Source organism: Triticum dicoccoides, chromosome 2A (genome assembly GCF_002162155.2).
Source record: "Triticum dicoccoides isolate Atlit2015 ecotype Zavitan chromosome 2A, WEW_v2.0, whole genome shotgun sequence".
In the NCBI taxonomy this organism is placed as follows: Eukaryota; Viridiplantae; Streptophyta; class Magnoliopsida; order Poales; family Poaceae; genus Triticum; species Triticum dicoccoides.
The window spans coordinates 652,115,020-652,130,282 of record NC_041382.1 but is presented as its reverse complement, the minus strand read 5'-3'; positions in this window follow the sequence as shown (position 1 = coordinate 652,130,282).

The window sequence follows — 15,263 nt, the reverse complement described above, 5'->3', positions numbered from 1 at the left end:
CTTGATTGATCTTGATGATATGAGTATTACAAGAGTTGATCTACCATGAGATCATAGAGGCTAAACCCTAGAAGCTAGCCTATGGTATGATTGTTGTTGTCCTACAGACTAAACCCTCCGGTTTATATAGACACCGGAGGGGGCTAGTGAGGGAGTCCTGGATTAGGGGGTCTCCGGACACCCGAACTATATCCTTTGGCGGGACTGTTGGACTATGAAGATACGAGATTGAAGACTCTGTCCCGTGTCCGGATGGGACTCTACTTGGCGTGGAAGGCAAGCTAGGCAATACGGATATGTATATCTCCTCCTTTGTAACCAACCTTGTGTAACCCTAGCCTCCTCCGGTGCCTATATATACCGGAGGGTTTTAGTCCGTAGGAAAACATACAATCATACCATAGGCTAGCTTTTAGGGTTTAGCCTCTCTGATCTCGTGGTAGATCAACTCTTGTAATACTCATATCATCAAGAACAATCAAGCAGGACGTAGGATATTACCTCCATCAAGAGGGCCCGAACCTGGGTAAACATCGCGTCCCCTGCCTCCTGTTACCATCTGCCTTAGACGCACAGTTCGGGACCCCCTACCCGAGATCCGCCGGTTTTGACACCGACATTGGTGCTTTCATTGAGTGTTCCACTGTGTTGTCACCATAAGGCTTGATGGCTCCTTCGATCATTGCTAGCGATGCGGTCCAGGGTGAGGCTTTCCTCCCCGGACAGATATTCATATTCGGTGGCTTTGCACTGCGGGCCAATTCGCTTGGCCATCTGGAGCAGATTGAGAGCTACGCCCCTGGCCATCAGGTCAGATTCAGAAACTTGAACTACACGGCCGACATCCGCGGAGACTTGATCTTCGATGGACTCGGGCCCATGTCGGACATGTCGTACAGTCGTGACGAGTATGATGTAATGCTGCCATCGAACAATGTTTGGGAGATCGCATCCGCAACTACTCCGTCCATCAATCCGGAGCAAGTCGCGCCATCCGAGAGCGGAGGGATGGACCCCGCCATGTGTTGGGGAACGTTGCAGAAAACAAAAAAAATTCCTACGTTTCACCAAGATCAATCTATGGAGTTAACTAGCAACGAGAGGAGAGTGCATCTACATACCCTTGTAGATCGCGAGCGGAAGCGTTCAAGAGAACGGGGATGATGGAGTCGTACTCGCCGTGATCCAAATCACCGATGACCAAGTGCCGAACGGATAGCACCTCCGCGTTCAACACACGTACGGAGCGGATGACGTCTCCTCCTTCTTGATCCAACAAGGGGTAAGGAGAGGTTGATGAAGATCGAGCAGCACGACGGCGTGGTGGTGGATGCAGTAGTGATCACAGCAGGGCTTCGCCGAGCTTCTGCGAGAGGGAGAGGTGTAGCAGGGGAGAGGGAGGCGCCAAGACTTCAGGTGCGGCTACCCTCCCTCCCCCCCTTTATATAGGCCCCCTGGGGGGGCGCCGGCCCTAGAGATTGGATCTCCCAAGGGGGGGCGGCGGCCAAGGGGGTGGAGTGGCCCCCAAGGCAAGTGGAGGCGCCCCCCACCCTAGGGTTTCCCACCCTAGGCGCAGGGGGGGGGCCAAGGGGGGGAAAACCAGCCCTCTATGGGCTGGTTCCCCTCCCCACTTCAGCCCATGGGGCCCTCCGGGATGGGTGGCCCCACCCGGTGGACCCCCGGGACCCATCCGGTGGTCCCGGTACAATACCGGTGACCCCGAATCTTTCCCGATGCCAAAACTACACTTCCTATATATAATTCTTCACCTCCGGACCATTCCGGAACTCCTCGTGACGTCCAGGATCTCATACGGGACTCCGAACAACTTTCGGATTACTGCATACTCATATCTCTACAACCCTAGCGTCACCGAACCTTAAGTGTGTAGACCCTACGGGTTCGGGAGACACGTAGACATGACCGAGACGGCTCTTCGGCCAATAACCAACAGTGGGATCTGGATACCCATGTTGGCTCCCACATGCTCCTCGATGATCTCATCGGATGAACCATGATGTCGAGGATTCAAGCAACCCCGTATACAATTCCCTTTGTCAATCGGCACGTTACTTGCCCGAGACTCGATCGTCGGTATCCCAATACCTTGTTCAGTCTCGTTACCAGCAAGTCACTTTACTCGTACCGTAATGCATGATCCCGTGATCAACCACTTGATCACATTGAGCTCATTATGATGATGCATTACCGAGTGGGCCCAGAGATACCTCTCCGTCATACGGAGTGACAAATCCCAGTCTTGATTCGTGCCAACCCAACAGACACTTTCGGAAACACCTGTAATGTACCTTTATAGTCACCCAGTTACGTTGTGATGTTTGGTACACCCAAAGCACTCCTACGGTATCCGGGAGTTGCACAATCTCATGGTCTAAGGAAATGATACTTGACATTTAGAAAAGCTACAGCAAACGAACTACACGATTTTTGAGCTAAGCTTAGGATTGGGTCTTGTCCATCACATCATTCTCCTAATGATGTGATCCCGTTATCAATGACATCCCCATGTCCATAGCCAGGAAACCATGACTATCTGTTGATCAACGAGCTAGTCAACTAGAGGCTCACTAGGGACACATTGTGGTCTATGTATTCACACATGTATTACGATTTCCGGATAATACAATTATAGCATGAATAATAGACTATTATCATGAACAAGGAAATATAATAATCATTTTATTATTTCCTCTAGGGCATATTTCCAACAGTCTCCCACTTGCACTAGAGTCAATCATCTAGTTACATTGTGATGAATTGAACACCCATGGAATTCTGGTGTTGATCATGTTTTGCTCTAGGGAGAGGTTTAGTCAACGGATCTGCGACATTCAGATCCGTATGTACTTTACAAATATCTATGTCTCCATCTTGAACATTTTCACGAATGGAGTTGAAGAGACGCTTGATGTGCCTAGTCTTCTTGTGAAACCTGGGCTCCTTGGCAAGTGCAATAGCTCCAGTGTTGTCACAGAAGAGTTTTATCGGCCCCGACGCATTGGGTATGACTCCTAGGTCAGTGATGAACTCCTTCACCCAAATTGCTTCATGTGCTGCCTCCGAGGCTGCCATGTACTCCGCTTCACATGTAGATCCCGCCACGACGCTCTGCTTGCAGCTGCACCAGCTTACTGCTCCCCCATTCAACCTATACACATATCCGGTTTGTGACTTAGAGTCATCCAGATCTGTGTTGAAGCTAGCGTCGACGTAACCCTTTACGACGAGCTCTTCGTCACCTCCATAAACGAGAAACATGCCCTTAGTCCTTTTCAGGTACTTCAGGATATTCTTGACCGCTGTCCAGTGTTCCTTGCCGGGATTGCTTTGGTACCTTCCTACCAAACTTACGGCAAGGTTTACATCAGGTCTAGTAATAGCATGGCATACATAATAGACCCTATGGCTGAGGCATAGGGGATGACACTCATCTCTTCTATATCTTCTGCCATGGTCGGACATTGAGCTAAGCTCAATTTCACACCTTGCAACATAGGCAAGAACCCCTTCTTAGACTGATCCATATTGAACTTCTTCAATATCTTATCAAGGTATGTGCTTTGTGAAAGACCTATGAGGCGTCTTGATCTATCTCTATAGATCTTGATGCCTAATATATAAGCAGCTTCTCCAAGGTCCATCATTGAAAAACTCTTATTCAAGTAGGCCTTAATGTTGTCCAAAATTTCTATATCATTTCCCATCAAAAGCATGTCATCAACATATAATATGAGAAATGATACAGAGCCCCCACTCACTTTCTTGTAAACGTAGGCTTCTCCATAAGTCTGCATAAACCCAAACGCTTTGATCATCTCATCAAAGCGAATGTTCCAACTTCGAGATGCTTGCACCAGCCCATAAATCGAGCGTTGGAGCTTGCACACCTTGTCAGCATTCTTAGGATCGACAAAACCTTCCAGCTGCATCATATACAATTCTTCCTTAAGGAAACCATTAAGGAATGCCGTTTTGACGTCCATTTACCATATCTCATAATCATAGAATGCGGCAATTGCTAACATGATTCGGACGGACTTCAGCTTCGCTACGGGTGAGAAAGTCTCATCGTAGTCAACCCCTTGAACTTGTCGATAACCCTTAGCGACAAGCCGAGATTTATAGATGGTCACATTACCATCCGCGTATGTCTTCTTCTTAAAGATCCATTTATTTTCTATGGCTCGCCGATCAATGGGCAAGTCAGTCAAAGTCCATACTTCGTTTTCATACATGGATCCTATCTCGGATTTCATGGCTTCTAGCCATTTGTCGGAATCTGGGCCCGCCATCGCTTCTTCATAGTTCGAAGGTTCACCGTTGTCTAACAACATGATTTCCAAGACAGGGTTACCGTGCCACTCTGGTGCGGAACGTGTCCTTGTGGACCTACGAAGTTCAGTAGGAGCTTGATCTGAAGTATCTTGATCATCATCATTAACTTCCTCTCTAATCGGTGCAGGCACCACAGGAACATTTTCCTGAGCCGCGCTACTCTCTGTTTCAAGAGGCAGTACTTCATCAAGCTCTACTTTCCTCCCACTTACTTCTTTCGAGAGAAACTCCTTCTCTAGAAAGGATCCATTCTTGGCAACAAAGATCTTGCCTTCGGATCTGAGGTAGAAGGTATACCCAATGGTTTCCTTAGGGTATCCTATGAAGACGCATTTTTCCGACTAGTGTTCGAGCTTTTCAGGTTGAAGTTTCTTGACATAAGCATCGCATCATCAAACTTTTAGAAACGACAGCTTAGGTTTCTTCCCAAACCATAATTCATACGGTGTCGTCTCAACGGATTTCTACGGAGCCCTATTCAAAGTGAATGCGGCAGTCTCTAAAGCATAGCCCCAAAATGATAGCGGTAAATTGGTAAGAGACATCATAGATCGCACCATATCTAATAGAGTGCGATTACGACGTTCGGACACACCATTACGCTGAGGTGTTCCAGGCGGCGTGAGTGGTGAAACTATTCCACATTTTCTTAAGTGTGTGCCAAATTCGTGACTCAAGTATTCTCCCCCACGATCTGATCGCAAGAACTTGATTTTCCTATCACGTTGATTCTCAACCTCACTCTGAAATTCCTTGAACTTTTCAAAGGTCTCAGACTTGTGTTTCATTAAGTAGACATACCATATCTACTCAAGTCATCAGTGAGGGTGAGAACATAATGATAGCCACCGCGAGCCTCAACACTCATTGGACCGCACACATCAGTATGTATGATTTCCAATAAGTTGGTTGCTCTCTCCATTGTTCCTGAGGATGGAGTCTTGGTCATTTTACCCATGAGGCATGGTTCGCACGTGTCAAATGATTCGTAATCAAGAGACTCTAAAAGTCCATCTACATGGAGCTTCTTCATGCGTTTGACACCTATGTGACCAAGGCGGCAGTGCCACAAGTATGTGGGACTATCATTATCAACCTTACATCTTTTGGTATTCACACTATGAATATGTGTAGCATTACGCTCGAGATTCATTAAGAATAAACCATTCACCATCGGAGCATGACCATAAAACATATCTCTCATATAAATAGAACAACCATTATTCTCGGATTTAAATGAGTAGCCATCTCGAATTAAACGAGATCCTAATACAATGTTCATGCTCAAAGCTGGCACTAAATAACAATTATTGACGTTTAAAACTAATCCCATAGGTAAATGTAGAGGTAGCATGCTGACGGTGATCACATCGACCTTGGAACCATTCCCGACGCGCATCGTCACCTCGTCCTTCGCCAGTCTCCTCTTATTCCGCAGCTCCTACTTTGAGTTACAAATGTGAGCAACCGCATCGGTATCAAATACCCAGGAGCTACTACGAGTACTGGTAAGGTACACATCAATTACATGTATATCACATATACCTTTCGTGATGCCGGCCTTCTTGTCCGCTAAGTATTTGGGGCAGTTCCGCTTCCAGTGACCACTTCCCTTGCAATAAAAACACTCAGTCTCGGGCTCGGTCCATTCTTTGGCTTCTTCCCGGCAGCTTGCTTCCCGGGCGCGGCAACTCCCTTGCCGTCCTTCTTGAAGTTCTTCTTACCCTTGCCTTTCTTGAACTTAGTGGTTTTATTCACCATCAACACTTGATGTTCCTTTTTGACTTCTACCTCTGCTGATTTCAGCATTGCAAATACTTCAGGAATGGTCTTTTCCATCCCCTGCATATTGAAGTTCATCACAAAGCTCTTGTAGCTTGGTGGAAGTGACTGAATGATTCTGTCAATGACCGCGTCATCCGGGAGATTAACTCCCAGCTGAGTCAAGCGGCTATGCAACCCAGACATTGTGAGTATGTGCTCACTGACAGAACTATTTTCCTCCATCTTACAGCTGAAGAACTTGTTGGAGACTTCATATCTCTCGACCCGGGCATGAGCTTGGAAAACCATTTTCAGCTCTTCGAACATCTCATATGCTCCGTGTCGTTCAAAACGCTTTTGGAGCCCCGGTTCTAAGCTGTAAAGCATGCCGCACTGAACAAGGGAGTAATCATCAGCATGTGTCTGCCAAGCGTTCATAACGTCTTGGTTCTGTGGGATGGGTGTGTCACCTAGCGGTGCTTCTAGGACATAATATTTCTTTGCAGCTATGAGGATGATCCTCAGGTTCCAGACCCAGTCCATATAATTGCTGCCATCGTCTTTCAGCTTGGTTTTCTCTAGGAACACGTTGAAGTTGAGGACAACGTTGGCCATTTGATCTACAAGACATATTGTAAAGATTTTAGACTAAGTTCATGATAATTAAGTTCATCTAATCAAATTATTCAATGAACTCCCACTCAGATAGACATCCCTCCAGTCATCTAAGTATAGCATGATCCGAGTTAACTAGGCTGTGTCCGATCATCACGTGAGACGGACTAGTCAACATGGGTGAACATCTTCATGTTGATCGTATCTTCTATACGACTCATGCTCGACCTTTCGGTCTTCTGTGTTCCGAGGCCATGTCTGTACATGCTAGGCTCGTCAAGTCAACCTAAGTGTTTGCATGTGTAAATCTGTCTTACACCCGTTGTATGTGAACGTTGGAATCTATCACACCCGATCATCACGTGGTGCTTCGAAACAACGAACTGTCGCAACGGCGCACAGTTAGGGGGAACACTTTCTTGAAATTATTATGAGGGATCATCTTATTTACTACCGTCGTTCTAAGTAAACAAGATGCAAAAAAACATGATAAACATCACACGCAATCAAATAATAGTGACATGATATGGCCAATATCATATAACTCCTTTGATCTCCATCTTGGGGCTCCATGATCATCTTGTCACCGGCATGACACCATGATCTCCATCATCATGATCTCCATCAACGTGTCTCCATGAAGTTGCTCGCCAACTATTACTTCTACTACTATGGCTAACATGTTTAGCAATAAAGTAAAGTAATTTACATGGCGTTTCTCAATGACACGCAGGTCATACAAAAAAAAAGACAACTCCTATGGCTCCTGCCGGTTGTCATACTCATCAACATGCAAGTCATGATTCCTATTACAAGAAAATGATCTCATACATCACATATATATCATTCATCATTCATCACAACTTTGGCCATATCACATCACATGACACTTGCTGCAAAAACAAGTTAGACGTCCTCTAATTGTTGTTGCAAGTTTTACATGGCTGCAATAGGGTTCTAGCAAGAACGTTTTCTTACCTACGTAAAAGCCACAACATGAATTGCCAATTTCTATTTACCCTTCATAAGGACCCTGTTCATCGAATCCGATCCGACTAAAGTGGGAGAGACAGACACCCGCCAGCCACCTTATGCAACTAGTGCATGTCAGTCGGTGGAACCGGTCTCACGTAAGCGTACGTGTAAGGTTGGTCCGGACCGCTTCATCCCACGATGTCGCCGAATTAAGATAAGACTAGTAACGGCAAGCAAATTGACAATATCGACGCCCACAACTACTTTGTGTTCTACTCGTGCATAGTAACTACGCATAGACCTAGCTAATGATGCCACTGTCGGGGAACGTTGCAGAAAACAAAAAAAATTCCTATGTTTCACCAAGATCAATCTATGGAGTTAACTATCAATGATAGGAGAGTGCATCTACATACCCTTGTAGATCGCGAGCGGAAGCGTTCAAGAGAACGGGGATGATGGAGTCGTACTCGCCGTGATCCAAATCACCGATGACCAAGTGCCGAACGGACGGCACCTCCGCGTTCAACACACGTACGGAGCGGATGACATCTCCTCCTTCTTGATCTAGCAAGGGGGAAGGAGAGGTTGATGAAGATCCAGCAGCACGACGGCGTGGTGGTGGATGCAGCAGTGATCGCAGCAGGGTTTCGCCGAGCTTCTGCGAGAGGGAGAGGTGTAGCAGGGGAGAGGGAGGCGCCAAGACTTCAGGTGCGGCTGCCCTCCCTCCCCCCCTTTATATAGGCCCCCTAGGGGGGCGCCGGCTCTGGAGATTGGATCTCCCAAGGGGGGGCGGCGGCCAAGGGGGTGGAGTGCCCCCCAAGGCAAGTGGAGGCGCCTCCACCCTAGGGTTTCCAACCCTAGGCGCAGGAGGGGCCGGGGGGGGGGGGCGCACCAGCCCACTATGGGCTGGTTCCCCTCCCCACTTCAGCCCATGGGGCCCTCTGGGATGGGTGGCCCCACCCAGTGGACCCCCGGGACCCATCCGATGGTCCCGGTACAATACCGGTGACCCCGAATCTTTCCCGATGGCCGAAACTAAACTTCCTATATATAATTCTTCACCTCCGGACCATTCCGGAACTCCTCGTGACGTCCATGATCTCATCCGGGACTCCAAACAACTTTCGGATTACTGCATACTCATATCTCTACAACCCTAGCGTCACCAAACCTTAAGTGTGTAGACCCTACGGGTTCGGGAGACACGTAGACATGACCAAGACGGCTCTCCGGCCAATAACCAACAGTGGGATTTGGATACCCATGTTGGCTCCCACATGCTCCTTGATGATCTCATCGGATGAACCAAGATGTCGGGGATTCAAGCAACCCCGTATATAATTCCCTTTGTCAATCGGCACGTTACTTGCCCGAGACTCGATCGTCGGTATCCCAATACCTTGTTCAGTCTCGTTACCAGCAAGTCACTTTACTCGTACCGTAATGCATGATCCCATGATCAACCACTTGATCACATTGAGCTCATTATGATGATGCATTACCGAGTGGGCCCAGAGATACCTCTCCGTCATACGGAGTGACAAATCCCAGTCTCGATTCGTGCCAACCCAATAGACACTTTTGGAAACACCTGTAATGTACCTTTATATTCATCCAGTTACGTTGTGACGTTTGGTACACCCAAAGCACTCCTACGGTATCCGGGAGTTGCACAATCTCATGGTCTAAGGAAATGATACTTGATGTTCAGAAAAGCTACAGCAAACAAACTACACGATCTTTGAGCTAAGCTTAGGATTGGGTCTTGTCCATCACATCATTCTCCTAATGATGTGATCCCGTTATCAATGACATCCCCATGTCCATAGCCAGGAAACCATGACTATATCTTGATCAACGAGCTAGTCAACTAGAGGCTCACTTGGGACACATTGTGGTCTATGTATTCACACATGCATTATGATTTCCGGATAATACAATTATAGCATGAATAATAGACAATTATCATGAACAAGGAAATATACTAATCATTTTATTATTGCCTCTAGGGCATATTCCCAACACCATGGAGGCTGCACTTTCAGTGGCATTTGAGCCGGATACTGACTTCACTCCTTACGAGAGCCGTGTCGTCGAACCACTGGATTCATCTCCGGCAACGGACTCCGAGCCGCTCATATCCGTGCCCGTCGAATCCGACTGGGCGCCGATCATGGAGTTCATCTCCGCGGATATCTTTCAGCACTCACCTTTCGGAGATGTGCTAAATTCATTAAGGTCTCTCTCCCTGTCAGGAGAACCTTGGTCGAACTATGTTCGGCTAGAATGGGATGCGGACGACAAAGAAATTCACTGCCCACCCACCACCCACTTAGTAGCCACTGGCGACGACTTAACCGACATGCTCGACTTTGGCTCCGAAGACTTCGACGGTATGGACGACGAAGCCGGAGACGAACAGGATCCACCGCCCTCGAGGCACTGGACCGCCACCTCATCATATGATATATACATGGTGGACACCCCCAAAGAAGACAATGGCGACGAGACAGCGGAGGATGACCCCTCCAAGAAGCAACCCAACCGCCAACGTCAGTGGCGCCGCTCTAAGTCCCGCCACAGCAAGAGCAGTGATACCGGCACAAGAGATAATAACACTCCGGATAGTGCCGAAGACAACAACAATCCCCTCCAGCACGGTGCAGAGCTAGAGTACGAACAATCTAGCCCTCCAAACAAGGCAGCAGATGGAGAACTGGAGGACGACAATTACATGCCTCTCTCCGAAGACGAGGCGAGCCTCGGTGACGATGAGTTTATGATCCCTGAGGACCCCGTCGAGCAAGAGCGCTTCAAGCGCCGCCTTATGGCCACGGCAAATAGCCTAAAGAAGAAACAGCAACAACTTCAAGCTGATCAAGACTTGCTAGCAGACAGGTGGACCGAAGTCCTTGCGGCCAAGGAGCATGAACTCGAGCGCCCATCCAAGAGTTACCCAAAACGCAGGTTACTACCTCACCTCGAGGAGGAAGCATTGAAACCTCATTCACTAGTGTACGATGCGGCTGACCGGCCACTACGCGGTCGAGCCAGGGAGGCATTTCAGCCTAAAGATCAGACCGCACCCCGTCGCCACTCAGTCAAAAATACTAAGGCCCGGGGCAACAGAGGACCTGCGAGACATCTTGGACAGTAAGGCAAAAATCACAAGGTCAATATACGGGACACGGGCACGTGCACCCACACGGGACGATGATCGTCGCGTTGGATACACCAAGAGTAAATCAGACCGGGCCGAATACAGCAGACAAGACTCATACGAACTACGTCGGGATATAGCCCGGTACTGAGGTGCCGCACACCCCCTATGCTTCACTAATGAAGTTATGAATCATGAATTCTCGGAGGGTTTCAAACCCGTAAATATCGAATCATACGATGGCACAACAGATCCCGCTGTATGGATTGAATATTTCCTCCTTCACATCTACATGGCTCGCGATGATGATCTACATGCCATCAAGTACCTCCCACAAAAACTCAAAGGACCAGCTCGGCATTGGCTGAATAGCTTGCCAGCAGATTCCGTTGGCAGTTGGGAGGATCTGGAAGATGCATTTCTTGACAACTTCCAGGGCACTTATGTGCAGCCGCCGGATGCTGATGACTTGAGCCACATAACCCAGCAGCCAGGGGAATCGGCCAGACAATTCTGGACATGGTTCCTGACTAAGAAAAATCAAATTGTAGACTGTCTGGATGCAAAGGCCCTAGCGGCATTCAAGCATAACATCCACGACGAGTGGCTCGCCCGCCACCTCGGCCAGGAGAAGCCAAAATCTATGGAAGCCCTCACAACACTCATGACCCGCTTTTGCGCGGGCGAGGACAGCTAGCTGGCTCGCAGCAACAACACATCGAGGAATCCGGATACCTCGAATACCAAAGATGCTAACGGTAGGCAGCATCGTAATAGACCAACGCGCCGCAATAACGATGATAACACCGAAGATACGGCAGTTAATGCCGGATTCAGAGGCTCTAAATCCGGTCAGTGGAAAAAGCCATTTAAAAGAAATACTCCGGCTCCGTCCAGTCTGGATCGCATACTGGATCACTCGTGTCAAATCCACGGCACCCCCGACAAGCTAGCCAATCACACCAACAGAGAATGATGGGTGTTCAAGCAGGCCGGCAAGTTAAATGCCGAGAATATGGACAAGGGGCCACACAACGATGATGAGGAGGAGCCCCGGCCGCCGAACACAGGAGGACAGAAGGGGTTTCCCCCACAGGTGAAGACGGTGAACATGATATACGCAACCCACATTCCCAAGAGGGATCGGAAGCGTGCACTAAGGGACGTCTACGCGATGGAGCCCGTCTGTAACACCCTGGATGTAATTTACCTTAATTGTATTCCAACTCTTGCCGTTTCCGGTACTAAATTATATTTTTTTTCCACGTTGTTGGGTTTTTGTCTCCATGTGTTTATGTATTTGTCATGCATCTCATATCATGTCATCATGTGCATTGCATTTTCATACGTGTTCGTCTCATGCATCCGAGCATTTTCCCCGTTGTCCGTTTTGCATTCCGGCGCTCCTATGTCCTCCGGTGGTCCTTTCTACCTCTTTTCGTGTGCGGGTGTTAAACGTTTTCGGATTGGACCGAGACTTCTCATGCGGCCTTGGTTTACTACCGGTAGACCGCCTGTCAAGTTTCGTGCCATTTGGACTTCGTTTGATACTCCAACGGTTAAACAAGGGACTGAAAAGGCCTCGTGTGTGTTGCAGCCCAACACCCCTCCAAAGTTGGCCCAAAACCCACCTAAAACCCCTCCATCATCTAGAGCGTTCGATCACGATCGCGTGGCCGAAAACCGTGCTCAATTTGGAGCTCCCTAGCTCCCTCTACCTCTATATAAAGGTCACTCCCTGAATTTTTTGGGCAAACCCTAGTCACCTCCCTCTCCATGCGCCGCCGGACGAAACCTCGCCGGTTGGACATGTCCGCCCCCGCTGCCGACCACTCCTGATGCGCCATGTCACCGCCGCGCGCCCCACTTCACTGCGAATCCTGCTGGCCCGCCGGAGCCCGCTTCGGGCCCCCTAAGCCCATCGGGAGTCGCCGCCGCACGACTCCACTCCTCCCGCTCCCGAGCCGGCGCCATCCTGCGCCGGCGAGCGCCGCTACGCCGAGCCGGTGGCCGCCCCGCGCCGGCGAGCCCCGCCGCCATCCACTTTCGGCGCCGCCTCGCCGCCCGGCGCCCGCGGCCACCTCGCCTCTCCGACGAGCCTCTCCGTCTTCTCCTCCCCCGGCCGTCCTCTTCCTCTACCTGGACTCCGATGGACAGCTCCAGCGACCTCAATTCCGGCCGGCCATCCTCGGGAACCGTGCCCTGCTACAGTAACCGCCCAGATCCGATCTGGATCTGAGATCCGCGGGTTGACTTTTTCCCCGTAACCCTAGTTTTTTATGCAACTTTGACATGCCATAACTCTGCATCCGTAACTCCGATTCATGCGTGTAGCATATCAAAATGTTTGCCTCGATGAGTGCATCATTTCATCTCATTGCATCATTTTCATTTGAGCTCATCTTGATGCCTGAAATGCTGTTGGAAGAGGGCAATGTGATGATTATGTCAGATCTGTTTCAGCAAATGGCCTTTTGTCATTTTTGCCATGATTAATGTGTGCATGCTATGATCCTGAGCTCTACATGTGTTTTGTTAAATGCCATGCCATCTTTACATGGGTGTATGCCATGTATTTTTGTGATCTTCATGGTGACTATCACAAGCATGCAAAGTAGCTTACTCAATGATGCTGATTTCAGGGACTTAGGATTTCACTAAGTCCTTGTCCTGATTTTGTTTTTATGCCATATGTTCATGTTGTTTCCTAGTGATCCGTGCCTCTTTTGAGGATGATCATTAAGGATGTTTTGTAGATAATGTGGTTCTCTATCCATCCATGTCTTTGTTTGCAATTACAGAGCACCCTAGCTTGAGTCAATCAAGCTCTACTTTTGCTATAAAATGTTCCGGGCAGATTGTTAACATGTTTAACGATTTTGCTGAGGTTGTTGCTATTGATCCGTGCATGCTAAGTGGTTGTTCTTGCCATGTCTAGCTTCTATGCCATGTCTTATTGATGGGTGTATGCTTATATTATCATGCCATGCTTTGTAGTGAGTGCATCGAGCTTGTAAACATGCCTACTTGTTAATCTGTTTGCATGCTCCATTTTTTCACTAAGTATGAATCTGTTTATGTTTTTGCTATGTTCACATGATTGCAATTGTATTTTCTGATCCTTTTGGCTTATGGTCACTAAGGAACTTTTGTTATATGCTTTGAGTGGCTTCATGTCATGCCTTACTTTGCCATGATATGTTCCTGTAGCATGTAGTTTTCATGCTCTAAACATTGCTTCCTAATGTTAAATTCCTGACTTGTGTTATTTTCACTAAGTCTGAAACCTGTTATCTTTTGCACTTTTGCCATGCTTGTTTGAACCTGTTAATGAGTGAATTAGCCATAGCTCAGTGTTCATCTTTTGTCAAGCAGCTTGAGTGGATCCCTGCCATGTATTTTGTTTCTATGTTGTAGTGCTGTAGCATGTTGTTCTTGATGCATTTAGGCGGTCTCGTGCTGATTATCGCAGATCGGTGCCATACTTGTTTTGCTTGCCATTTCCAAAACGTGCATCCGATTCCGGTGATCTTTATATCGATTTCAACCGAAATCAACTACTCTTTCCAGTGGCACTCTTGGATTTACAAGTTGAGTCCAGGTTCATTCATTCCTTGCCAAATCTTACATATGCATTGCATACCGCATACCGCATGTCATACCATGTTTGCATCATGTTGTTTGAGCATTGCACGTGGTTGATTGTGTTCCTTTTTCTTGTTGTTCTTGCTTGGGTAGAGCCGGGAGACGAGTACGTGAACGAGGATCCCGTTGAGTACGCTTACGAGGATCAAGACAACTCTTGAGAACTTTGTAGGCAAGATGACCATACCCTCGAAATCACTTCTATCTTTGCTTGCTAGATGCTCGCTCTGTTGCTATGCCTATGCTATGATACCTACCACTTGCTTATCATGCCTCCCATAATTGCCATGTCAAACCTCTAACCCACCATGTCCTAGCAAACCGTTGTTTGGCTATGTTACCGCTTTGCTCAGCCCCTTCTTATAGCGTTGCTAGTTGCAGGTGAAGATTGGAGATCGTTCCTTGTTGGAACATGTTTATTGTTGGGATATCACAATATTATCTTGTTTATATTAATGCACCTATATACTTGGTAAAGGGTGGAAGGCTCGGCCTTTTGCCTAGTGTTTTGTTCCACTCTTGCCGCCCTAGTTTCCGTCATATCGGTGTTATGATCCCGGATTTTTGCGTTCCTTACACGGTTGGGTTATAATGGGAACCCCTTGACAGTTCGCCTTGAATAAAACTCCTCCAGCAATGCCCAACCTTGGTTTTACCATTTTCCACCTAGCCTCTTTTTCCCTTGAGTTTTCAGAGCCCAAGGGTCATCTTTATTAAACCCCCAGGCCAGTGCTCCTCTGAGTGT